General features: G+C 47.7%; 1 long non-coding RNA gene across 1 annotated transcript in view; it reads right to left on the reverse strand.

The window, feature by feature from the left end:
* Positions 1-21,248, reverse strand: part of LOC144762028 (uncharacterized) — a 44,258-nt gene extending 23,010 nt beyond the window's left edge. The window contains exon 1 of the long non-coding RNA XR_013596007.1: positions 21,120-21,248. This is a non-coding gene — a long non-coding RNA (uncharacterized LOC144762028). The remainder of the gene's footprint in view (positions 1-21,119) is intronic.
* Between the last annotated feature and the right edge of the window lie 5,179 nt (positions 21,249-26,427).

Genomic DNA, 26,427 nt, shown 5'->3' on the forward strand with positions numbered 1-26,427 from the left:
GAAGTGGCGCTGTCAGTGCCTGACCTGGATGACATGTAATAGAAGTGGCGCTGTTAGAGCCTGGACTGGATGACATGTAATAGAAGTGGCGCTGTCAGTGTCTGGACTGGATGTTACATGATAGAAGTGGCGTTGTCAGTGCCTGGCCTGGGTGGCTTGTAATAGAAGTGGCGCTGTCAGTGTCTGGACTGGATGTTACGTGATAGAAGTGGCGTTGTCAGTGCCTGGATTGGATTGCCTCAATAGAAATGGCACTGTCAGTGCCTGGCCTGGATGGCATAGACGGTGGCAAAAAGGCCACCATGCATGTATTCTATGGTGTAGAGCTCTGCAGAACACAGCGTGGCACAGAGCCCAAATGCGCCATCATTATTGGTGGCTAGCCAACAAAGACTAGCCAACAGTGCCACTAATAGCCGCTGGTGCATCCCCAAGGAGCAGGTTTCCTTTAGCATTTTTCCGATTGTAAAAAGGCGCAACCTCTGTATATTTGCCTATGACATGGGCACTCGCAAACATTTTCACAGAGGCCAAAAAGTATGATCTGTGGTGTGCCCGGGGGCCGTATTGGTGCCACCGGAGTGAGAGTAGTGTCTTGCGGGTCTGTGGTGGTGGTAAGGTGGGCATTCGGAAAGCAAAGCATGTACATGGTGTGGTCAGTCAGCCATGGTGTTATTTTGAAGGTTTCATTCCATTTAAAATTTTAAAGAAGCCCCTGGTCTCTCAAAAAGCAATTGGTTTGTAGTACTGTGTTGTGCGGTATCTGAATAGCTCTCCCTCTACCACACCTTGGCATAAGCCTTCTCTACTTACTATCACTACATTGGGAGAGACAAATGTGAAAAAAGAAGATACTTTATTACTGAAATGGCATGAAATACAATTGAAGAATGTAAAAACAGAAAATCTATGACAGGGGTCGGCAGCCATCTAGGGAAACCTACCAAACCCACACCTTTCTGAGACCCGGGGGAGCCAAGGGAGGTATGGCTTGCACGCACCCCTAAAAGCTTTCTTACCCAGAATTCCCTGCAAACCTCACATTTGCTGAAAAAATCACTTTTTTTCTGAAATTTCTGTGTGTGAAAGTTGTGTGATCACTAGGCTGACACAAATTTCCTACTACCCAACGTTCCCCCAGGTCTCCCAATAAAAAAGGTACCTCACTTGTGTGGGGTCCCCAAGTACCCCCAACAGGCAAGGGTCCAAAATATATTGAGGAGACATCAAAATCACTGGCCCTGGGCTTGCCAGACATCTAGGGAAACCTACCAAACCCACTCATTTCTGAAAACTAGACACTCGAGGGGGTCCAGGGAGGTATGGCTTGCTTGTACCCCCCAACATTTTCCTACCCAGAATCCCCTGCAAACCTCAAATTTAGCTGAAACAATCACATTTTTATCGAATTTCTGTGTGGGAAAGTTGTGGGATCACTAGGCTGACATAAATTTCCTACCATCCAACACTCCTCCAGGTATGCTGATAAAAATGGTACCTCACTTGTGTGGGTGGCCCAAGTACCTGCAACAGGGAAGGGCGCAAAACATATTGAGGGGACATCAGAATGACCTATCACAAAATGACCTAGTTTTGCAAGGAGGGTCACCTGGGTTTTGGCCCCAGGCTCCGCGGCCATTTAGGGAAACCTACCAAACCTACACATTTCTGAAAACTAGACACCCGAGGGAGTCCAGCGAGGTATCGCTTGCGTGGATCCCCCAATGTTTTCCTACCCAGGATTCCATGCAAATCTCAAATTTTGCTGAAAAAAATCAATTTCCCACACATTTTTGTGTGGGATTACCGTGCCAGCACGAATGTCCTACCACACAGCGTTACCCTCAGTCTCTCATGTAAAATGATACCTCACTTGTGTGGGTGGAGTAAGGGCCTGTTACTGGGAAGAGCCAAATACATAGGGATTAAGGGTATAGGACAGCAATTTCTAGGTGCTATATTAAAAAAATATATGTTTTTAGCCAATTCTGCAATGAACAACTACACAAGTGATGTATCACAGATCCTAGAACTTTCCATCACAGAAATGTAAGGAAAATGTTTTTTTGACAAAGTGTGAGGTTTGCAAAGGATTCTGGGTAACAGAACCTCACGAGAGCCGGACAAGCCACCCCATCCTGGATTTCCAGGGTGTCTAGTTTTAAAAAATGTAAAGGTTTGCTAGTTTTCCTTAGTTGCCGGCAGAGCCAGGGTTCAAAATCTACAGCTATGCACTTTGCAAGAAAAGGGTCAGTATTCACTGTAAAAATATGATATGTCCATGTTGTGTTTTGGGCTGATTCCGGTTGCAGGCACTAGGCCTACACACACAAGTGAGGTACCGTTTTATCGGAAGACTATGGGAAATGAAGGGTGCGTGGAATTTTGTGGATCCAACCAGATTCCAGAACTTTCCATCACAGAAATGTGAGGAAAATGTGTTTTTTTTTACAAAGTTTGCGGTTTGCAAGGGATTCTGGGCAATAGAACATGGTGAATGCCAGTCAAGTCACCCCATCCTTGATTCCCCTGGGTATCTAGTTTTCAAAAATGTATACATTTTCTAGGTTTCCCTAGGTGCCGGCACAGCTATGGTTCAAAGTCTACAACTAGGCACTTTGCAAGAAAAGGGTCAGTTTTCATAGAAGGGTCCAGCGGATGTAACAGTGTATTGCTTTTAAAAATCTGTCATACCTAGAAGTTACAGATAAAAACGTTGGCAGTAATGGCTGTTTTGTTCAACTCATTTTCAATTTTTCCTATTTTCAACTGATAGTTTCTATAACAAAACCTTGAAGGATGTACACAAATGAATCCTTGCTAAATTCAGAATTCTGTCTACTTTCTAGAAATATATAGCTTCCCAGGATCCAATATTGCTTTCATTCCCATTTTTACCATTAACTGGAAGAAGGTTGAAAGCACAAAAAATTGCAAAAATAGGCTATTTCCCTGTAAAATGCCAAAACTATGTAAAAAATGTTGTTTTTCTGACAAGCCTTTGTCAGTCCATGAAAGCTGGTAAGATAGTGATTTCAGCACCACAAATCCTTTGTTGATACCATTTGCAGAGAGAAAAAAAGACTCTTTCATCAGCAGCACTTTTACCCCATTTCCCCCACCCCCGAATAAAATGTAGCTGTATTTTGGCTAATTTCTAGGTCCCCTCCAGGGGAATCAGCAAACCCTGTGTACCTTTGAAATCACCATGATTTTGCAAGAAAAGGATGCCAATTTGGCATGGATAACTTATGTCAAAACGCTACAGGGGCCAAAGCGTGAAGTACCCAAAATAGCCAAAAAAAGACTTAGCACAGGAGGGGAAAAGGCCTAGCAGCGAAGGGGTTAACTTTGCCTCCCTTTTCTTCATTATCACATGTAAGATCACCTTGAAATATATGTGTTCAGGATAGGCACTGTACAAAAGGTTCTCTTGGGTTTGATTCAATAAACTATATTTTTTTCTCATGAATAATAACAACCCAGGCAAATCAGAGAGGACCACCTGACATCTGATGTGCTTCTTAGCTTACTATTGGCATTGTTGTCAGGGTGGGAGGAGGCATGAATTCTTCTACTTACATTTTATGAAAACGTTTCATTTATACTTTTCATAGCAGTTATATAATTTGATGTACTAAAGTGAAACACTTGTGCATGTAAAAGGAATAAACATTTTCGAGGTTTGAAGAAATTTCTAAAAGAATTTTGCATTTGCAAATGATGCGAATCACAAAATGCAAAATGGCCTTTCCTTATGTATGAAAGGCTTTTGGATTCACAACTTAGGTAATCGCATTTTTTTTGCGATTTCCTAAATTGTGAATGCAAATAGGGAATCGCAATTTCCGAATCCCTAATTCACCTGCAAGAAGCCTTTCCTAAATGCGAACTGTTAATTTAGGAAACACTAATTACCATCAACTTCAAGTTGATGGTAACCTGTGCGAATTTAGAAAAATGCACAAAAATGCAGGACTGTAACGTCTAATGCAGCTTGTCTACAGTATCCACCAGTACTTCAAAAACTGATGAAAGTGTCTGACCCCATGTTCTTGGCTCTGGATGCCTGTAGGACAGACCTAGTCTCCTCCACATCATCAGAACTATCCACCATATGGCGCTGCATTACTGGCAAGTGACCTTTCACTGCACCCTAAAGTCGAAGGGGAACTAAGGGTAATTTTAGCAGGAGGTTTGCATCATGTTTGCACCACGCAACATGGTACGAGTGTGACACAAACATAAGTAAGAAGTATGAAGCCACGCAAAGCCACTTTGTGTGGCACTAAGTAGCTTCATAAATCTGGAGTAGAACAACGTATTGCAAATCTCTGCCCTCGGAAGCCACTCCATGGGTGTTGCGTTAGTGTTCCTATGCACCTCTCATGGTTTTTGACACAGTTCCACATTTACCAGAACTGAATGTTCTGCAGCACATATAGAAAGAGGAATGTGACTACTGTTTTGTGCAGGAAGGTGCTCATTCCTGCACAAATAAAATCCTGCATACATCCACTATTGTCAAGGGTGCCTGCATTGGCACTAGGCTGCCAAATGGGCACCGGTGCATGGGAAAGGACAGGAATGCACAGTTTTACCTCAAATATGGCACATTTCTGCCCTTTCCCTGTCACGTACTGCAATGCAGCAAGGTGACTTGCTATGCTGCACTGCATTAATTTCGCATAATTGAACCCCTAAATTCTAGAAGATTCCAACATCATCACAAAAGTCGGGGTTCTACTTTCTGAATGTTTACCCATTCTGGTGCCCTATAAACTAAAAGAACCAAACTTTACATATGTGCCAACTGTGACTATTCCAAGGGAGCAAAGGTTGATGGCCTGCTAGTAGGGATGAACAGTGTAAGTTGATGACGCAAGGTCAACCTGAAATCTGGATAGTATCAGCTTTTTCTTCTTCAAAATATTTTATTACATTGCAACCTGTTGCTATGGAATTTTTAGAGCTGCCGAAGTGTTTATTAGATATGAGGTTCCCGTTCGGGTATGCATGTCGGTGATGATGTCCTTGTGTGTCAAAACAATTGATGAACACACTCGTAGACTTATGCCTTTGTTTATGGGGATTTGCTGTAGGGTAGTGCAGAAAGTCTTTCGGTTGTTCTGCACTATGCCATATTAAAAGGGCAGGAATGCACCATATTTATGCACTACGGTGCATTCCTATCCTTTCGCCTTGCGCTATCGCAGTTTCAGCTGCCTAGTGCCAACGCAGGCCCTATTGCTCTATGGAGGAAGGGTGCCTGTGTTGTCTGCAGGATCCTCGACCTGCAAAGAAGCAATCCTAAGAGGTATTTTCCTCTTTCTTTGTGTGCTGTAAAATGCAGTACACATAGCAGGAGGAAATAACTAGAGAAAATAAAGCAATTACTATAGCCTTATTGCCTGCCGTAGAGGGCTATACCGGCGAGGGCCTTTAACAAGGGAGAGGGACTTTAATAGCGGTATAGCCCATCTACGAAAGGCTATAAGGCTATTAGAACATTCTGCCACTAGAGGACAGAATGTTCTAACAAAAAATAACAAAGCCTTATGGGAGTGTGAGGGGGTTGGAATCCCCTCAGGCTCCCTGAAGCCTTTGTTCACAGCCAGAGGTGTGAACAAAGAAACATTGGGATGTTGGAGCTCCGGGCTTATACCAGCCATTATAAGCCCGGAGCACTCCATTGTTTTAAACGGAGCTCCCAACATTCCAATGTTCTAATCCTTCTTAACCTCAGCTCTGGAGGAATAAGGATTTGGCGCTTCCCCAGGTTTACATGACCTTGTAAATCTGGAGCAGCGTCAAAATTCATGGGGTGTGAGTAAAAAAATCCACTGCAACACCATAGAACACCTCCTGAGCGCAGAGTAAGTCAAGGCAGCACAGTGAGCTGTCTTCTCTTGCTCCATACCTATGAGACCATCCAAAGCCATGCATAGATATGATTTTGTAATCTCGTAATTAAGCCCCTGACTGCCAATCTACAATGGAGGAAAGATTTTAGGCTGCCACAGAACAGAGAAAAATGTGAATTCCTGAATCTAAGCATCCATTTATTTCTGCTAGCACTTCTTCTAGAATGGTGTAGCCCCAGACCCTGTCACACTGGCTGACATCAAGTGTGCCTCCCTCACCAACATGAGGGCTGGAAGCCTGAAGCTCCCTCGGATATTTGGAATGGTTGATAAGTCAAGAACCTCATTGAGATCTGATAACATCCATTGCTGCTTGGGAGGTGCCTGAGGCAAGGTTTCTAACCCTGTAGACTACCTATAGTCTACAGGAAGAGACCCAATCAGGGAGGAGATGGAAGAGTACATCGCAAACCTCGAGCCAATGGAGGAGATGTGGAGCCAAGGCTACGGATTAGTGACCAGCCCTGGGGAAACATACAACAAACAAGTGTGCTTCCTCTCAGTGCCAGCTTTAAAGACGTCAAAAGTTTCCTAGCAGAATAATCCCACCCAGAATGTTGAGAACCAGAACAAGCATTGGCAAAGCCAAAACGTTGCACCTGGGTGGTATCTGTTGTCTTTGTCAATGTGTTTTGTACATGTTGCAGATGACTATGATATCACTCCAGTCTACTGCTCCTCTCCCAAATACGAATCACTCTACCAGCCATCACTCTATCACTCCAGTCCACTGCTCCTCTCCCAAATACGAATCACTCTACCAGCCATCACTCTATCACTCCAGTCTACTGCTCCTCTCCCAAATACGAATCACTCTACCAGCCATCACTCTATCACTCCAGTGTCTACTGCTCCTCTCTCTAATATGAATCACTCTACCAGTCATCGCTCTATCACTCCAGTGTCTATTGCTCCTCTCCCTAATACGAATCACTCTACCAGTCATCGCTCTATCACTCCAGTGTCTATTGCTCCTCTCCCTAATACGAATCACTCTCCCAGTCATCGATCCATCACTCCAGTGTCTACTGCTTCTCTTCCTAATACGAATCACTCTACCAGTCATCGCTCTATCACTCCAGTGTCTACTGCTCCTCTCTCTAATACGAATCACTCTACCAGTCATCGCTCTATCACTCCAGTGTCTATTGCTCCTCTTCCTAATACGAATCACTCTACCAGTCATCGCTCTATCACTCCAGTGTCTACTGCTCCTCTCTCTAATACGAATCACTCTACCAGTCATCGCTCTATCACTACAGTGTCTACTGCTCCTCTCTATAATACGAATCACTCTACCAGTCATCGCTCTATCACTCCAGTGTCTACTGCTTCTCTTCCTAATACGAATCACTCTACCAGTCATTGCTCTATCACTCCAGTGTCTACTGCTCCTCTCTCTAATACGAATCAGTCTACCAGTCATCGCTCTATCACTCCAGTGTCTATTGCTCCTCTCCCTAATACGAATCACTCTCCCAGTCATCGATCCATCACTCCAGTGTCTACTGCTTCTCTTCCTAATACGAATCACTCTACCAGTCATCGCTCTATCACTCCAGTGTCTACTGCTACTCTCTCTAATACGAATCACTCTCCCAGTCATCACTCTATCACTCCAGTGTCTACTGCTCCTCTCCCTAATACGAATCACTCTACCAGTCATCACTCTATCACTCTACAGTCTACTGCTCCTCTCTCTAATATGAATCACTCTCCCAGTCATCACTCTATCACTCTACAGTCTACTGCTCCTCTCTCTAATATGAATCACTCTACCAGTCATCACTCTATCACTCTACAGTCTACTGCCCCTCTCTCTAATACGAATCACTCTACCAGTCATCACTCTATCCCTCTACAGTCTACTGCTCCTCTCTCTAATCCGAATCACTCTCCCAGTCATCGATCCATCACTCCAGTGTCTACTGCTCCTCTCCCTAATACAAATCACTCTACCAGTCATCACTCTATTACTCTACAGTCTACTGCTCCTCTCCCTAATACGAATCACTCTACCAGTCATCACTCTATCACTCCAGAGTCCACTGCTCCTTTCTCTAATCCCAATCACTCTCCCAGTCATCGATCCATCACTCCAGTGTCTACTGCTCCTCTCCCTAATACGAATCACTCTCCCAGTCATCACTCTATCACTCTACAGTCTACTGCTCCTCTCCCTAATACGAATCACTCTACCAGTCATAACTCTATCACTCTACAGCCCACTGCTCCTCTCTCTAATCTGAATCACTCAACCAGTCATCGCTCTATCACTCCAGAGTCTACTGCTCCTTTGTCTAATCCGAATCACTCGACCAGTCATCGCTCTTTCACTCCAGAGTCTACTGCTCCTTTCTCTAATATGAATCACTCTCCCAGTCATCGCTCTATCACTCCAGAGTCTACTGATCCTTTCTCTAATCCGAATCACTCTCCCAGTCATCGATCCATCACTACAGTGTCTACTGCTCCTCTCCCTAATACGAATCACTCTCCCAGTCATCACTCTATCACTCTACAGTCTACTGCTCCTCTCCCTAATACGAATCACTCTACCAGTCATCACTCTATCACTCTACAGTCTACTGCTCCTCTCTCTAATCCAAATCACTCGACCAGTCATCACTCTATCACTCTACAGTCTACTGCTCCTCTCCCTAATACTAATCACTCTACCAGTCATGACTCTATCACTCCAGAGTCTACTGCTCCTCTCTCTAATATGAATCACTCTCCCAGTCATCGCTCTATCACTCCAGAGTCTACTGCTCCTCTCCCTAATATGAATCACTCTACCAGTCATCGCTCTATCACTCCAGAGTCTACTGGTCCTCTCCCTAATACGAATCACTATACCAGTCATCGCTCTATCACTCCAGAGTCTACTGCTCCTCTGTCTAATATGAATCACTCTACCAGTCATCACTCTATCACTCCAGTGTCTCCTGCTCCTCTCCCTAATATGAATCACTCTAACAGTCATCACTATATCACTCTACAGTCTACTGCTCCGCTCTTTAATACGAATAACTCTCCCAGTCATCACTCTATCACTCTACAGTCTACTGCTCCTCTCTCTAATATGAATCACTCTCCCAGTCATCGCTCTATCACTCCAGAGTCTACTGCTCTTCTCCCTAATACGAATCACTCTACCAGTCATCGCTCTATCACTCCAGAGTCTACTGCTCCTCTCTCTAATATGAATCACTCTACCAGTCATCGCTCTATCACTCCAGTGTCTACTGCTCCTCTCTCTAATATGAATCACTCTACCAGTCATCGCTCTATCACTCCAGAGTCTACTGCTCCTCTCTCTAATACAAATCACTCTCCCAGTCATCACTCTATCACTCTACAGTCTCCTGCTCCTCTCTCTAATACGAATCACTCTACCAGTCATCACTATATCACTCTACAGTCTACTGCTCCTCTCTCTAAACTGAATCCCTCTACCAGTCATCACTCTATCACTCTACAGTCTACTGCTCCTCTCCCTAATACAAATCACTCTACCAGTCATCACTGAATCACTCCAGTGTCTACTGCTCCTCTCCCTAATACGAATCACTTTACCAGTCATCACTCTATCACTCTACAGTCTACTGCTCCTCTCTCTAATACGAATCACTCTCCCAGTCATCACTCTATTACTCTACAGTCTACTGCTCCTCTCTCTAATACGAATCACTCTACCAGTCATCACTCTATCACTCTACAATCTACTGCTCCTCTCTCTAATCCGAATCACTCTACCAGTCATCGCTCTATCACTCCAGTGTCTACTGCTCCTCTCCCTAATACGAATCACTCTACCAGTCATCAATCTATAACTCTACAGTCTACTGCTCCTCTCTCTAATGCGAATCACTCTACCAGTCATCACTCTATCACTCTACAGTCTACTGCTCCTCTCTCTAATATGAATCACTCTACCAGTCATCACTCTATCACTCTCCAGTCTACTGCTCCTCTCTCTAATCCGAATCACTCTACCAGTCATCGCTCTATCACTCTAGAGTCTACTGCTCCTCTCTCTAATATGAATCACTCTACCAGTCATCGCTCTATCACTCTACAGTCTACTGCTCCTCTCTCTAATATGAATCACTCTCCCAGTCATCGCTCTATCACTCCAGAGTCTACTGCCCCTCTCTCTAATACGAATCACTCTACCAGTCATCGCTCTATCACTCTAGAGTCTACTGCTCCTCTCTCTAATATGAATCACTCTACCAGTCATCGCTCTATCACTCTACAGTCTACTGCTCCTCTCTCTAATATGAATCACTCTCCCAGTCATCGCTCTATCACTCCAGAGTCTACTGCTCCTCTCCCTAATACGAATCACTCTACCAGTCATCGCTCTATCACTCCAGAGTCTACTGGTCCTCTCCCTAATACGAATCACTATACCAGTCATCGCTCTATCACTCCAGAGTCTACTGCTCCTCTGTCTAATATGAATCACTCTACCAGTCATCACTCTATCACTCCAGTGTCTCCTGCTCCTCTCCCTAATACGAATCACTCTAACAGTCATCACTATATCACTCTACAGTCTACTGCTCCGCTCTCTAATACGAAAACCTCTCCCAGTCATCACTCTATCACTCTACAGTCTACTGCTCCTCTCTCTAATATGAATCACTCTCCCAGTCATCGCTCTATCACTCCAGAGTCTACTGCTCTTCTCCCTAATACGAATCACTCTACCAGTCATCGCTCTATCACTCCAGAGTCTACTCCTCCTCTCTCTAATATGAATCACTCTACCAGTCATCGCTCTATCACTCCAGTGTCTACTGCTCCTCTCTCTAATATGAATCACTCTACCAGTCATCGCTCTATCACTCCAGAGTCTACTGCTCCTCTCTCTAATACAAATCACTCTCCCAGTCATCACTCTATCACTCTACAGTCTCCTGCTCCTCTCTCTAATACGAATCACTCTACCAGTCATCACTATATCACTCTACAGTCTACTGCTCCTCTCTCTAAACTGAATCACTCTACCAGTCATCACTCTATCACTCTACAGTCTACTGCTCCTCTCCCTAATACAAATCACTCTACCAGTCATCACTCTATCACTCCAGTGTCTACTGCTCCTCTCCCTAATACGAATCACTTTACCAGTCATCACTCTATCACTCTACAGTCTACTGCTCCTCTCTCTAATACGAATCACTCTCCCAGTCATCACTCTATTACTCTACAGTCTACTGCTCCTCTCTCTAATACGAATCACTCTACCAGTCATCACTCTATCACTCTACAATCTACTGCTCCTCTCTCTAATCCGAATCACTCTACCAGTCATCGCTCTATCACTCCAGTGTCTACTGCTCCTCTCCCTAATACGAATCACTCTACCAGTCATCAATCTATAACTCTACAATCTACTGCTCCTCTCTCTAATGCGAATCACTCTACCAGTCATCACTCTATCACTCTACAGTCTACTGCTCCTCTCTCTAATATGAATCACTCTACCAGTCATCACTCTATCACTCTCCAGTCTACTGCTCCTCTCTCTAATCCGAATCACTCTAACAGTCATCGCTCTATCACTCCAGAGTCTACTGCCCCTCTCTCTAATACGAATCACTCTCCCATTCATCGCTCTATCACTCCAGTGTCTATTGCTCCTCTCTCTAATCCGAATCACTCTAACAGTCATCGCTCTATCACTCCAGTGTCTACTGCTCCTCTCTCTAATATGAATCACTCTACCAGTCATCGCTCTATCACTCCAGAGTCTACTGCTCCTCTCTCTAATATGAATCACTCTCCCAGTCATCGCTCTACCACTCCAGAGTCTACTGCTCCTTTCTCTAATCCGAATCACTCTCCCAGTCATCGCTCTATCACTCCAGTGTCTACTGCTCCTCTCCCTAATATGAATCACTCTACCAGTCATCACTCTATCACTCCAGAGTCTACTGCTCCTCTCCCTAATACGAATCACTCTACCAGTCATCGCTCTATCACTCCAGAGTCTACTGCTCCTCTCTCTAATATGAATCACTCTCCCAGTCATCGCTCTATCACTCCAGAGTCTACTGCTCCTTTCTCTAATCCAAATCACTCTACCAGTCATCGCTCTATCACTCCAGTGTCTACTGCTCCTCTCCCTAATATGAATCACTCTACCAGTCATCACTCTATCACTCCAGAGTCTACTGCTCCTCTCCCTAATGCGAATTACTCTACCAGTCATCGCTCTATCACTCCAGAGTCTACTGCTCCTCTCTCTAATATGAATCACTCTCCCAGTCATCGCTCAATCACTCCAGAGTCTACTGCTCCTCTCCCTAATACGAATCACTCTACCAGTCATCGCTCTATCACTCCAGTGTCTACTGCTCCTCTCCCTAATATGAATCACTCTACCAGTCATCACTCTATCACTCCAGAGTCTACTGCCCCTCTCTCTAATACGAATCACTCTCCCATTCATCGCTCTATCACTCCAGTGTCTATTGCTCCTCTCTCTAATCCGAATCACTCTAACAGTCATCGCTCTATCACTCCAGTGTCTACTGCTCCTCTCTCTAATATGAATCACTCTACCAGTCATCGCTCTATCACTCCAGAGTCTACTGCTCCTCTCTCTAATATGAATCACTCTCCCAGTCATCGCTCTACCACTCCAGAGTCTACTGCTCCTTTCTCTAATCCGAAATCACTCTCCCAGTCATTGCTCTATCACTCCAGTGTCTACTGCTCCTCTCCCTAATATGAATCACTCTACCAGTCATCACTCTATCACTCCAGAGTCTACTGCTCCTCTCCCTAATACGAATCACTCTACCAGTCATCGCTCTATCACTCCAGAGTCTACTGCTCCTCTCTCTAATATGAATCACTCTCCCAGTCATCGCTCTATCACTCCAGAGTCTACAGCTCCTTTCTCTAATCCGAATCACTCTACCAGTCATCGCTCTATCACTCCAGTGTCTACTGCTCCTCTCCCTAATATGAATCACTCTACCAGTCATCACTCTATCACTCCAGAGTCTACTGCTCCTCTCCCTAATGCGAATTACTCTACCAGTCATCGCTCTATCACTCCAGAGTCTACTGCTCCTCTCTCTAATATGAATCACTCTCCCAGTCATCGCTCAATCACTCCAGAGTCTACTGCTCCTCTCCCTAATACGAATCACTCTACCAGTCATCGCTCTATCACTCCAGTGTCTACTGCTCCTCTCCCTAATATGAATCACTCTACCAGTCATCGCTCTATCACTCCACAGTCTACCGCTCCCCTCTATACTACTCCCCTCACGCTACCAGTCATCACTCAAGTCTACTGCTCTTCTCTCCACTACCTCTCACTCTACTAGGTATCACTCTATCATTACACAGTCCACTGCTCCTCTCTCTACTACTGCTCACTCTATCAGTCATCAATGTATCACTCCACAGTCTACAGCTCTCCTGTCTACTACTCCGTCTACTACTCCTCACTCTACAAGGCTTTACTCTGTTGTCGTTCACTGTACCACTATTCTCTACCATTCTTCTCTCTACTTCACTTCTCTCTATCACTCTTTCTATCAGTCTTCATTCTAATTCTCTTCTTTGTGCCCTCATATTTATACCACTATTAGCTCTGCTGCTCTTCACTCTGCCCTGGTTGTTTTATTTCTCTTCTTGCTACTTCTCCTTATTTTACAGTCCTTCCCTCTATTGCTTTTTCCTCTACTATCTACCACTCCTTTTTCTAATGCTCCTCAACTCCTACTCATCACTATACAATTCATGACTCCACCACTCCTCTCTATTGCTCCTCACTCGCCAAAAATTTAACTACAGCTGTTTTCTCCACCAATAGTCCCTTAATCAAATTCCACAAGGTCACTCTTCTCTCTGCTGTTCCACAATCTACCATACCTCACTTCATGCTCTTCAGTCTACGGCTATTCACTCTTCTTGTCTTTCCTCTAACATTTTATTTCTTTTCATCACTCTCATTCTCTTAACTGCTTCTCTCTTTATCATGCCTGAATCTACTGCTCTTCTCTTTACCTCTCCTGACTTTACATCCCCTCTCTAAACCACTCCTGCCTGTACTCTGTACCACTCCTGACTCTACTGCTCTTCTTTTATACCACTCCTGAATATACTGCTCTTCTCTTATACCACTCCTGACTCTACTGCTCTTCTCTTATACCACTCCTGAATATACTGCCCTTCTCTTATACCACTCCTCACTCTACTGCTCTTCTCCCTACTGTTCATGACTCTGCCACGCTTCACTCAACTACTCCTCACTCCACCCTATCATTCCTAGCGATCTTCTGTATCGCACTTCACTTTGCCGTTCTTCTCTCTATGTCCCTCCTTATTGCATCAACCAACTCTCCTTTACCACACTCCTCCTTCTTCCTCTCTACTATTGATATGTGAAAAAACATCAAAAGAGATTAATAAGTGACTCTTGACTTGAAAAAGTAGAGATCCTAAGGACACTCTACTTATCACAGCATTTACACATTTTATCCCAGACTGGTCGCGGCACTTCTGATTCTTCAGCACACATTGTCACTCTGGCATGTTGGAGGTGGCACTGGGGACAGACAGTCAAGCAATAAATTGGGGCAAGTCCCTGGATCTCTGGCAATGAAACACATCATGAGGATTATTAACATTTTGAAATAGAGGCACAGCTCTCTGACGTTAACAGCAGAACTACTGTCAAAGGGTACTAAGAAACTCTCAGAAATACTCATTTGGAGAAAGGGGAATAATATGCCATTAAGCTGCATCAAAGGGATTTGACAGAAGTGCAGTTTTATGACACTTCCAGCACTTCTGAGGGACATTTTAGCTTGTCTCACATAATAGCTCTATGTTCGCTTCACCTGACCTCCTCTCTCATCCTCTTGTCTTTACCTCTCTGCATTCTTTCATTCCCCACTATTCTACTCACACGCCTCACTCTACCACTCTCTGCCACAGCGTTCATAACCCTCCTGCTCATCGCTCCAGTGTTATTCACTCTTCCACTATTTACTCTATAGTTTTCCAGATTATTCCTTCTCTACCTTTGGCTCTTCACTGGTAACGTTCACTTCTTTCTTCCACTCTTCATCATGATGTTCATCAGTGCACTTCTCTTCACTTATTGCTGATTCTCTCTCCCACTCTGCTCTACACTGCTCTTTCTATGGCTCTCTAGTCTATCCACTCTTTACCTTACCACTCATCACTCTGTGTCCTTCAATCTACTGCTGTCTACTAATCACTGCTGTCTCCAGCACTCATCACTCTCGCAGTGAGTCAGAAGAGACAGTAACTGTTCATGCAGCAATAACTACAGGGTCACACTCAGAGATAGCACCTTCCTCCACACTTACTGTGTGTCAGAGGGGACAGTGTATGGGCATGGAGCAATAAGAACAGAGTCACACTCAGAGATAGCACCTTCCTCCACACCTAGCAGTGAATCAGAGGAGACAGTGAATGGACATGGAACAATAACTACAGGGTCACACAGAGATAGCACCTTCCTCCACACCTAGCAGTGAATCAGAGGAGACAGTGAATGGACATGGAACAATAACTACAGGGTCACACAGAGATAGCACCTTCCTCCACACATAGCAGTGTGTCAGAGGAGACAGTGCATGGACATGCAGCAATAACTACAGGGTCAACCTCACAGCCTAAACATGGGCTTCTTTGGTGTTTTTACATGTCTTATAGAAATGGGGTGAATGAACAGTGTCTGACCTCTGGGTGCCTCATATTCTGACGGTGCAATTTGCTTCACCTGCCCAATTTTCATCATCAAATATTAGAGTGAGCACCTTGCATGCAGCACAGGACAGGTAGGCCACACTTGGCTATCAGTGTGTTCACAGTGTCGTGTCCCACCATCATAGTCCACGCGCTTGCATCAGACTGAGCATACTGTATTTTATCTAAGTACGGCAGTATCCAGAAACACACGGTGCCACTAAGAAGCACCACACACACTTCATCAGTATATATGTTTGTCAGCCTAGAAGATGCATGACCCTCAAATCCCAAAAATATGCACACTTAACATAACATCCAATTATGAGTCGGGCTCCTGTCTCCTTTGGTAACCCCAGGACCAGTTGGAAAGTCTCAGAACATACCAGGCACAGGCAAAGGTTGTCCGAATGCTGCTAAGAATCCACCAGCTCCAGCCAGGCATTAAGGGGGTCGCCTTTTATGAGGTTCATAAATTACACTTTAAGGCATTGCTTTGCATTAGTTACCAGTGCAAATTTCAGCCCTGTGAAAGGCTCTGCACAGCCAGTGTGTGTACTGGACTTTCTGACACATGGTGTGCTGCTGTGGAGAAAGAATGCCCCTGGGGAGTGTGTTAGTGCCTGAAGTATTGGAATATTTCAGGACATTCTTTACAGAACAGCCCTCAAAACGTATGGCTTTTAGACCAAATATGTTCAAACACTGTGCTGTAAAATGCACCATTTTAGCCTCATTTGTTAATACACTGTTCACGAAGGAATTCCTCCCAGTGGCCCCACTCTAAGGAGTTCTGCTGCCTTGGGATGCTTGCTTGAATGCTCTACTTCCCCTAAATCTGATTAGGATCGCACCAAGCAGGTGGGTCCTTTTACTCTGTGCTGTTTGGTGACAAGTGGTCAATGTACCTGAAAAAGTAGGACAGTTTTACACTTCCCCAATAGTCCATGTACACAGTTTTCAAGGTTTGCAAGTCCATTGGAAATAGCTCATCGTTTCGAATTTGGATTTGCATTCTGGGATTTGTAGTGTAGTCCTTATTTTCTAAAGGACAAAACAGGAAATAAAGTCTCAGAATGCAAAAAAAAAACAGACTAAGGGGTCGATTAGGATCGCAGACGGATTTTCCGCATCCTCCGGGCCGGCCGTGGTTTCCGCCGGCCCGGAGGATGCGGAAAAACTGCTATCATTTTGGGCCCTAAATGAGCTGCTCTGGCAAAGAGCTGGAAAACTTTACAAAGCAGACTGAAGCTTTGAAAGCCCGTTTTTCAAGCCTTGACCTCCTGAAACCTGTATCCTGCTGCCTGTTGAGAGTTGTGGATAAGCTGCTCATTTCAAGTGCAGGAGGCAGACCCTGAACATGGGCACTGTGCCTTACACATCCTGGGCTTTCCCACTCTCACAACTCAAGCTCCTCCAACTCTATGCAGACCCGCTTGACTATTCACTTCATTATGCAGTCAGTCTCCAGAAAGAGACACAACTTCCATCCCTCAGGTGAAGCTTTCATCCAGATACTGAAAGGCCTGAACATCTGGTGCATGTGCACTCTCCTGCAGGAGAGCCCTCTCCCTCCACAGGAGGTGCCTGAACATCTGGTGCCTGTGCACTCACCTGCAGGAGAGCCATCTCCCTCAACAGGAGGTGCCTGAACATCTGGTGCCTGTTCACTCACCTGCAGGAGAGCCCTCTCCCTCCCCCGGAGGCACCTGAACATCTGGTGCCTGTGCACTCTCCTGCAGGAGAGTCCTCTCCCTCCATAGGAGGTGCCTGAACATCTGGTGCCTGTGCACTCACCTGCAGAAGAGCCCTCTCCCTCCCCCGGAGGCACCTGAACATCTGGTGCCTGTGCAGTCACCTGCAGGAGCGCCCTCTCCCTCCACAGGAGGTGCCTGAACATCTGGTGCCTGTGCACTCACCTGCAGGAGAGCCATCTCCCTCAACAGGAGGTGCCTGAACAACTGGTGCCTGTGCACTCTCCTGCAGGAGAGTCCTCTCCCTCCATAGGAGGTGCCTGAATATCTGGTGCCTGTGCACTCACCTGCAGGGGAGTCCTCTCCCTCCACAGGAGGTGCCTGAACATCTGGTGCCTGTGCACTCACCTGCAGGAGAGCCCTCCCCCAGAGGTGTCTGAACATCTGGTGCCTGTGCACTCACCTGCAGGGGAGTCCTCTCCCTCCACCGCAGGTGCCTGAACATCTGGTGCCTGTGCACTCTCCTGCAGGAGAGTCCTCTCCCTCCCCCGGAGGTGTCTGTACATCTGGTGCCTGTGCACTCTCCTGCAGGAGAGTCCTCTCCCTCCACAGGAGGTGCCTGAACATCTGGTGCCTGTGCACTCACCTGCAGGAGAGCCATCTCCCTCAACAGGAGGTGCCTGAACATCTGGTGCCTGTGCACTCACCTGCAGGAGAGCCCTCTCCCTCCCCCGGAGGCACCTGAACATCTGGTTCCTGTGCACTCTCCTGCAGGAGAGTCCTCTCCCTCCATAGGAGGTGCCTGAATATCTGGTGCCTGTGCACTCACCTGCAGGGAAGTCCTCTCCCTCCACAGGAGGTGCCTGAACATCTGGTGCCTGTGCACTCGCCTGCAGGAGAGCCCTCTCCCTCCCCCAGAGGTGTCTGAACATCTGGTGCCTGTGCACTCACCTGCAGGGGAGTCCTCTCCCTCCACCGCAGGTGCCTGAACATCTGGTGCCTGTGCACTCTCCTTCAGGAGAGTCCTCTCCCTCCCCCAGAGGTGTCTGCACATCTGGTGCCTGTGCACTCTCCTGCAGGAGAGTCCTCTCCCTCCACAGGAGGTGCCTGAACATCTGGTGCCTGTGCACTCACCTGCAGGAGAGCCATCTCCCTCAACAGGAGGTGCCTGAACAACTGGTGCCTGTGCACTCACCTGCAGGAGAGCCCTCTCCCTCCCTGGAGGCACCTGAACATCTGGTGCCTGTGCACTCTCCTGCAGGAGAGTCCTCTCCCTCCATAGGAGGTGCCTGAATATCTGGTGCCTGTGCACTCACCTGCAGGGGAGTCCTCTCCCTCCACAGGAGGTGCCTGAACATCTGGTGCCTGTGCACTCACCTGCAGGAGAGCCCTCTCCCTGAGGTGTCTGAACATCTGGTGCCTGTGCACTCACCTGCAGGGGAGTCCTCTCCCTCCACCGCAGGTGCCTGAACATCTGGTGCCTGTGCACTCTCCTGCAGGAGAGTCCTCTCCCTCCCCCGGAGGTGTCTGCACATCTGGTGCCTGTGCACTCTCCTGCAGGAGAGTCCTCTCCCTCCACAGGAGGTGCCTGAACATCTGGTGCCTGAGCACTCACTTGCAGGAGAGCCATCTCCCTCAACAGGAGGTGCCTGAACATCTGGTGCCTGTTCACTCAACTGCAGGAGAGTACTCTCCATCCATAGGAGGTGCCTGAATATCTGGTGCCTGTGCACTCACCTGCAGGGGAGTCCTCTCCCTCCACAGGAGGTGCCTGAACATCTGGTGCCTGTGCACTCACCTGCAGGAGAGCCCTCTCCCTCCCCCGGAGGCGTCTGAACATCTGGTGCCTGTGCACTCACCTGCAGGGTAGTCCTCTCCCTCCACCGCAGGTGTCTGCACATCTGGTGCCTGTGCACTCTCCTGCAGGAGAGTCCTCTCCCTCCCCCCGGAGGTGTCTGCACATCTGGTGCCTGTGCACTCACCTGCAGGGGAGTCCTCTCCCTCCCCGGAGGTGTCTGAACATCTGGTGCCTGTGCACTCACCTGCAGGAGAGCCCTCTCCTTCCACCCGAGGTGCCTGAACATCTGGTGCCTGTGCACTCACCTGCAGGAGAGCCCTCTCCCTCCCCCAGAGGGGTCTGAACATCTGGTGCCTGTGCACTCTCCTGCAGGGGTGTCCTCTCCCTCCACCGCAGGTGCCTGAACATCTGGCGCCTGTGCACTCACCTGCAGGAGAGCCCTCTACCTCCCCCGGAGGCACCTGAACATCTGGTGCCTGTGCACTCCCCTGCAGGAGAGCCCTCTCCCTCCCCCGGAGGTGTCTGAACATCTGGTACCTGTGCACTCTCCTGCAGGAGAGCCCTCTCCCTCCCCGGAGGTGTCTGAACATCTGGTGCCTGTGCAATCACCTGCAGGAGAGCCCTCTCCCTCCCCCGGAGGTGTCTGAACATCTGGTGCCTGTGCACTCACCTGCAGGAGAGACCTCTCCCTCCCCCGGAGGTGTCTGAACATCTGGTGCCTGTGCACTCACCTGCAGGAGTGCCCTCTCCCTCCACCCGAGGTGCCTGAACATCTGGTGCCTGTGCACTCACCTGCAGGAGAGCCCTCTCCCTCCCCCGGAGGTGTCTGAACATCTGGTGCCTGTGCACTCACCTGCAGGAGAGCCCTCTCCCTCCCCGGAGGCGCCTGAACATCTGGAGCCTGTGCACTCACCTGCAGGAGTGTCCTCTCCCTCCACAGGAGGTGCCTGTACATCTGGTGCCTGTGCACTCACCTGCAGGGGAGCCTTCTCCCTCCCCCGGAGGTGTCTGAACATCTGGTGCCTGTGCACTCACCTGCAGGAGAGCCCTCTCCCTCCACCCGAGGTGCCTGAACATCTGGTGCCTGTGCACTCACCTGCAGGAGATCCCTCTCCCTCCCCCGGAGGTGTCTGAACATCTGGTGCCTGTGCACTCACCTGCAGGAGAGCCCTCTCCCTCCCCCGGAGGCGCCTGAACATCTGGAGCCTGTGCACTCACCTGCAGGAGTGTCCTCTCCCTCCACAGGAGGTGACTGTACATCTGGTGCCTGTGCACTCACCTGCAGGAGAGCCCTTTCCCTCCCCCGGAGGTGTCTGAACATCTGGTGCCTGTGCACTCTCCTGCAGGAGAGTACTCTCCCTCCACCGGAGGCGCCTGAACATCTGGTGCCTGTGCACTCACCTGCGGGAGAGTCCTCTCCCTCCACCCGAGGTGTCTCTACATCTGGTGCCTGTGCACTCACCTGCAGGGGAGTCCTCCTCCTCCTCAGGAGGTGCCTGAACATCTGGAGCCTGTGCACTCACCTGCAGGAGTGTCCTCTCCCTCCACAGGAGGTGCCTGTACATCTGGTGCCTGTGCACTCACCTGCAGGAGAGCCCTCTCCCTCCCCCGGAGGTGTCTGAACATCTGGTGCCTGTGCACTCTCCTGCAGGAGAGTACTCTCCCTCCACAAGAGGCGCCTGAACATCTGGTGCCTGTGCACTCACCAGCGGGAGAGTCCTCTCCCTCCACCCGAGGTGTCTCTACATCTGGTGCCTGTGCACTCTCCTGCAGGAGAGCCCTCTCCCTCCACAGGAGGTGCCTGAACATCTGGTGCCTGTGCACTCAACTGCAGGAGAGTCCTCTCCCTCCACCCGAGGTGCCTGAACACCTGGTGCCTGTGCACTCACCTGCAGGAGAGCCCTCTCTCTCCCCCGGAGGTGCCTCAACATCTGGTGCCTGTGCACTCACCTATAGGATATTTGTCTCCCTCCACCGGAGGCATCATGCAGAGCCCCAGGAGGGCGGCCAGGAGCAAGATGGCGGCTGCAGTCTTCATCATGGCGGGGACAGTGATATCTGAGTCCTGCTGCTCCTGTGACTGGGATTTATAGGATAACACAGGAGGAGACGGAGGGAGGGATGATGCTGGCAAGGACAGACTGGACACCAGCCAAGGATGGTTTATAAGCATCTCTGTCACAAGCTGAAGCATTACAGACACTCCCAGGAAAAACCGGTTTCCTTCACTGTTTACTCATTTCGTTATAGGAAGAACAGATGTTTGAGAACAGTGACTAACTTTGGAAATGCCTCAAGGGATGAGCATGTTACATAAATGTCGGTTATTACATAAACAACATTTAAGGCCATGGGTGAATCTAATCCTATTGAAAATAAGGCATGTGTGCAGTTGCTGAAAGGAGTCCCTGGTGGGCCCTGGCACTGCTTCTGGGAGCCCTGGCAGAATGGGTCAAGAGAAGAAGGAAAACAGTATCTTGAAGAACCCTTTTTACTTTCTACAACTTCCACTGGAACCAGGACTGGCTACTGTTTAGAAATTGATAAAAATCAGCATGGCCATGGACACTCCTGTGATTCAATTAATAACTGAAGTAATACATAGGCACATTTTAAAAAACTATTGTTGACACATTTCATTATTGTAATCATATGAACAGTTATCTGCTTGAACAAAACCTTCACCCTCTTGCTCTGCACAAGTGAAGGTGCCTTACAAATGAACAGTAATCAAAATGAATCAACAATTAGGAATAGTTTCACCAATAGGGAGGTCCACTGGGGCCCATTCACAACAAAGTAGTAAAACTGCACTCAGATTTTTAAATCTATGCATGAGTGTAGTTTTAAAACTTTAGGAAGTTCACAAATTCCCTTTCCAAACTGCATGCAAAGTAGCATCTCACACACATTTCAATACAGATTCATTGGGAAATCACCTGATTTCACAGCACCCCGTTGTCAGAGAGCTCCACAGTGGGAATGGATTCCCCTGTGCAAATGCACATGTTTTTGTTTCTTGTTGTCTGCCATGACATTATTTCATCCCTTGGACAAATCCTTTCGACTACTCTCCTGGTGGTGACCCATTCCTGATTCAACCCTTGGAAGGGATTTATTCTACTGCTTGGCCGAGGTGAAAATACCACTCTTTCTATGCTGGAAAGTGGAATTATAGCAGTTTCTGAATGTTCACATACCTACCATTTTGTGGGAGTTCACAAACTTCAAAGACAAGCCAAGCTTTCCACATACACCCACATACTTACTGCTTGAGTGGGATTCATGGATGGGGAGAACTCCACACTGGTGCTTAGATCTCAGTCTCTGGAGAAGGATTTTCACCTGCCTTTGTCAATTCCTGATAGTCATAGGTGAGGTAAATTTGTCCAGTGGGAGACCATATTTATTTAATTTATTTATTTTTTGCATTCATACAGCGTGCTGTTACCCGAAGGTGTCCTGGCGCTAGATGAATACTCCTAAAGGATCAGGACAGAATCTAGTTAATGTGTAAACAGACAAGTTTTAATGCCGCTCCTGAAAGCCATCAGGTCTGTCATGTTCCTCAAGGCGAGGCCTTCGTTGCCCCCAAAACAAAGCTCCTGCCTCCCCCCCATCCCCATACAGGGGATGGGGGCCAGCCTGGTTCCCATAGGACCCCAGTAAACCCAAAGCATGTGTTTATGTTTGTCCTCCTGTGGGAACCCCCTACAAGGGCTAGGGGTCAGGGTATGCCTACACAATCCTTACTTTTCTTTGGTTTTTCAGGACTCAGGATCCTGAGTCCCAGAGTCCTAAAACGGCAACATTTGTCTTCATATTGCATCCTGACAATCACACTGTGCAGTGCTTTGGGTGTCCCACAGGATCAACCAATCAGATTGTGCATTGTGATGTTTTTCTCCCATGACTCCTGCTGGTAGTTCCACAGGGTCCTGCAGCAGCAGATAACTATACATGTTAAACCTGCACTTACCTAAAACTAGTGAATGGCATGTTTATCCTACTTTTGGTGTTTTTTCATTTTTCCAGATCTATCAAGAGGGGCAATTAAACGTAGAGCGGTGTTTATTTTCTAAAATCTTTGGTGTGAATTTTAGTATAACTTTAGAAAATATATTGGAATGTCAATCATTCAATTAATTTATTATCATAAGCAAATTGTTTACAATAAAAAATACCAATGCAGATGAAATGACTGTTCAAACTGGACATTACATAGTCTAATATATACCACATAAGTAACAACACATCATGATAAAATGTCAATATATGAATTAAAAGCATATCATAAACATGTACACACAACTAACCTTGGACTCTCGTTCTTAACAGTTGCATACAATTCCTAATGCCTATATCATAAAAAACTTCTCTGGGCGTTAAGGCAATATATTCAACATGTTGGGCCCAATTCGGATGTGGTTTGGAAAGCTTCCTGACCAAATGGGTTTGGGAATGGTTTCTGACCGACTCGGATCGGGAGAGGCTGACCGACCGAGTACGATGCATCCGGATACTTCCAGATACGATTTGGTCGGTCTCCCATTGACTTCAAGAGAAGCCTCAATCAATCAATCAATCACAGCATTTATATAGCGCACTACTCACCCGGAGGGTCTCAAGGCGCTGGGGGGGTCTGCTACTGCTCGAACAGCCAGGTCTTAAGCTGCTTCCTGAAGGCGAGGTGGTCCTGTGTCAGGCGGAGGTGGGTCGGAAGGGAGTTCCACGTCTTGGCGGCCAGGTAGGAGAAGGACCTTCCTCCTGTGGTGGCTCTTCGGATGCGGGGGACGGCGGCGAGGGCGTGGTTGGTCGATCAAAGCTGGCGTTTGGGAACGTAGAAGTTGAGGCGGCTGTTGGGGTATCCTGGGCCTTGGTTGTGTAGGGCTTTGTGTGCGTGGGTGAGGAGCCGGAAGGTGATTCTTTTGTTGACCGGGAACCAGTGCAGGTCTCTCAGGTGCCCGGAGATGTGGCTGCGGCGGGGGATGTCCAGGATGAGTCGTGCTGAGGTGTTCTGGATCCGCTGGAGTCTCTTCTGGAGTTTGGCGGTGGTTCCGGCGTAGAGGGAGTTGCCGTAGTCCAGACGGCTGGTGACGAGGGCCTGGGTGACCGTCTTCCTGGTCTCGGTGGGGATCCATCGGAAGATCTTACGTAGCATGCGCAGGATGTTGAAGCACGACGAGGAGACGGCGTTGACTTGTCTGGTCATGGAGAGGGAGGAGTCCAGGATGAAGCCCAGGTTAATTGCGTGGTCTGTGGGTTTGGGTGCGCTGCCCAGGGCGGGGGGCCACCAGGAGTCGTCCCAGGCGGAGGGAGAAGATCCCAGGATGAGGACTTCCGTCTTGTCCGAGTTCAGTTTCAGGCGGCTGTTCATCATCCACTTGGCAACGTCTGTCATCCCTTCGTGTAGGTTGGCTCTGGCGGTGGCGGGGTCGTTGGTGAGGGAGAGGATCAGCTGGGTGTCGTCGGCGTAGGAGATGATGTTGAGGTTGTGCTGGCGTGCGATGGTTGCGAGGGGGCTCATGTAGACGTTGAAGAGTGCTGGGCTGAGCGAGGAGCCTTGAGGGACGCCGCAGATGACTTCGGTGGCTTCAGATCTGAACGGGGGGAGGCGGACTCTCTGTGTCCTTCCGGCAAGGAAGGAGATGATCCACTCCAGTGCCTTCTCTTGGATTCCGACGTTGCTGAGGCGCTGTACTAGGGTACGGTGGCAGACAGTGTCGAAGGCTGCGGATAGGTCCAGGAGGATGAGGGCCGCTGTTTCTCCGTTGTCGAGCAGGGCTCGGATGTCATCGGTAGCTGCGATCAGGGCGGTCTCAGTGCTGTGGTTGGCCCGGAAGCCAGACTGCGAGAGGTCGAGGGAGCCGTTCGTCTCGAGGAAGGCGGCCAGTTGCTTGTTGACGGTCTTCTCGATGACTTTTGCCGGAAATGGGAGCAGTGAGATGGGGCGGTAGTTCTTGAGGTCGGTGGGGTCGGCTGATGGCTTCTTAAGTGGGGCGCTGAGTTCGGCGTGCTTCCAGCTCTCCAGGAAGGTCACGGTGTTGATGATGTCCCGCAGGTGGGGTGCGATGACAGCGTCGGCCTTGTTGAAGACGTGGTGAGGGCAGGGGTCTGTCGGAGATCCGGAGTGGATGGAGTTCATCGTGTGGACGGTGTCTTCGGTGCTGATCGGGGTCCAGGCGCGGAGGGTGGTTGTGGGGGGCGGTGGTTCGGTCGTGGCGTGCGTCGGTTGAGTGCTGAAGCTGTTGTGTATGTCCGCGATCTTGTTGTGGAAGTAGGAGGCGAGGGAGTTGCAGAGGTCTTGCGAAGGGGTGATGTCGTTGTTTCCGGCGTTGGGGTTGGAGAGCTCTTTCACGATGTTGAAGAGTTCCTTGCTGTTGTGTGCGTTGTTGTCCAGTCGTTCCAACCCAACAGATCCTCTTAATCATTTAACTGGGATATATTGTAATGTGCATTCTATATGAGAAGAGAGAGTTCTCCTAGATACTTTAAGGTCCAGAGGGGGGAGCGACAAACCAAGCAAGAAGTACAGAACCTCAGTAGGGACCTATATTTCTTTTGACATTGAATAAATCTGAACGATTTGTAAGAGAGATGCCAAAGAGAGAAGCTTTAAAGTATTATTCAAACATATAAGTTTATTTAACTATTTTTATCATTTTTAGAAGAATTTTTTAAGAAACATTTGTGCAATTGTACATATCATTGTCAATGTGAAGTTCATCATTTTTACATACATATTTTTCTCAAAAGAGAATTTCTATGAGAAACAAGACAATCAAAGTGCCCTCTAATAGCAATTAATAACAATTAGTCCTACTAGTCAAACATGCATACTCACATACCAGTCATACTATTTCCTATTTTTTTTAAAAAGGGAGCATACCTATCAACATAAACACAAGAACAAGAATTTACAAAACATGAGTCTAACACAGATGGCAACTCTAAGGTGTACTTAATGGAATACGTATGGGGATCAAGATGGTATAGTTCAACTAGTTATGATGGAGTTAACCAGTTCGTATCCAAGACAGTAGATGTTGGGCCGACGTACGTTTCGGTGAGTGTCACCTTCCTCAGGGCCAAGGACAAACGTATATAAAGATATAATAAGTGATCTTAAAAAATTGAGGGCATGATACAATGTTCTATGATATAGGGAATCTAGGCGTAGGTTAATTTGTGGAACAGGTATTGGCCGATTTCCTTAAGGCTAGAGCTAAAAAAACAGGGCACGATCTCTTTAATTTAT

The sequence above is a fragment of the Lissotriton helveticus genome, chromosome 6 (assembly GCF_964261635.1).
Source record: "Lissotriton helveticus chromosome 6, aLisHel1.1, whole genome shotgun sequence".
Taxonomy (NCBI): Eukaryota; Metazoa; Chordata; class Amphibia; order Caudata; family Salamandridae; genus Lissotriton; species Lissotriton helveticus.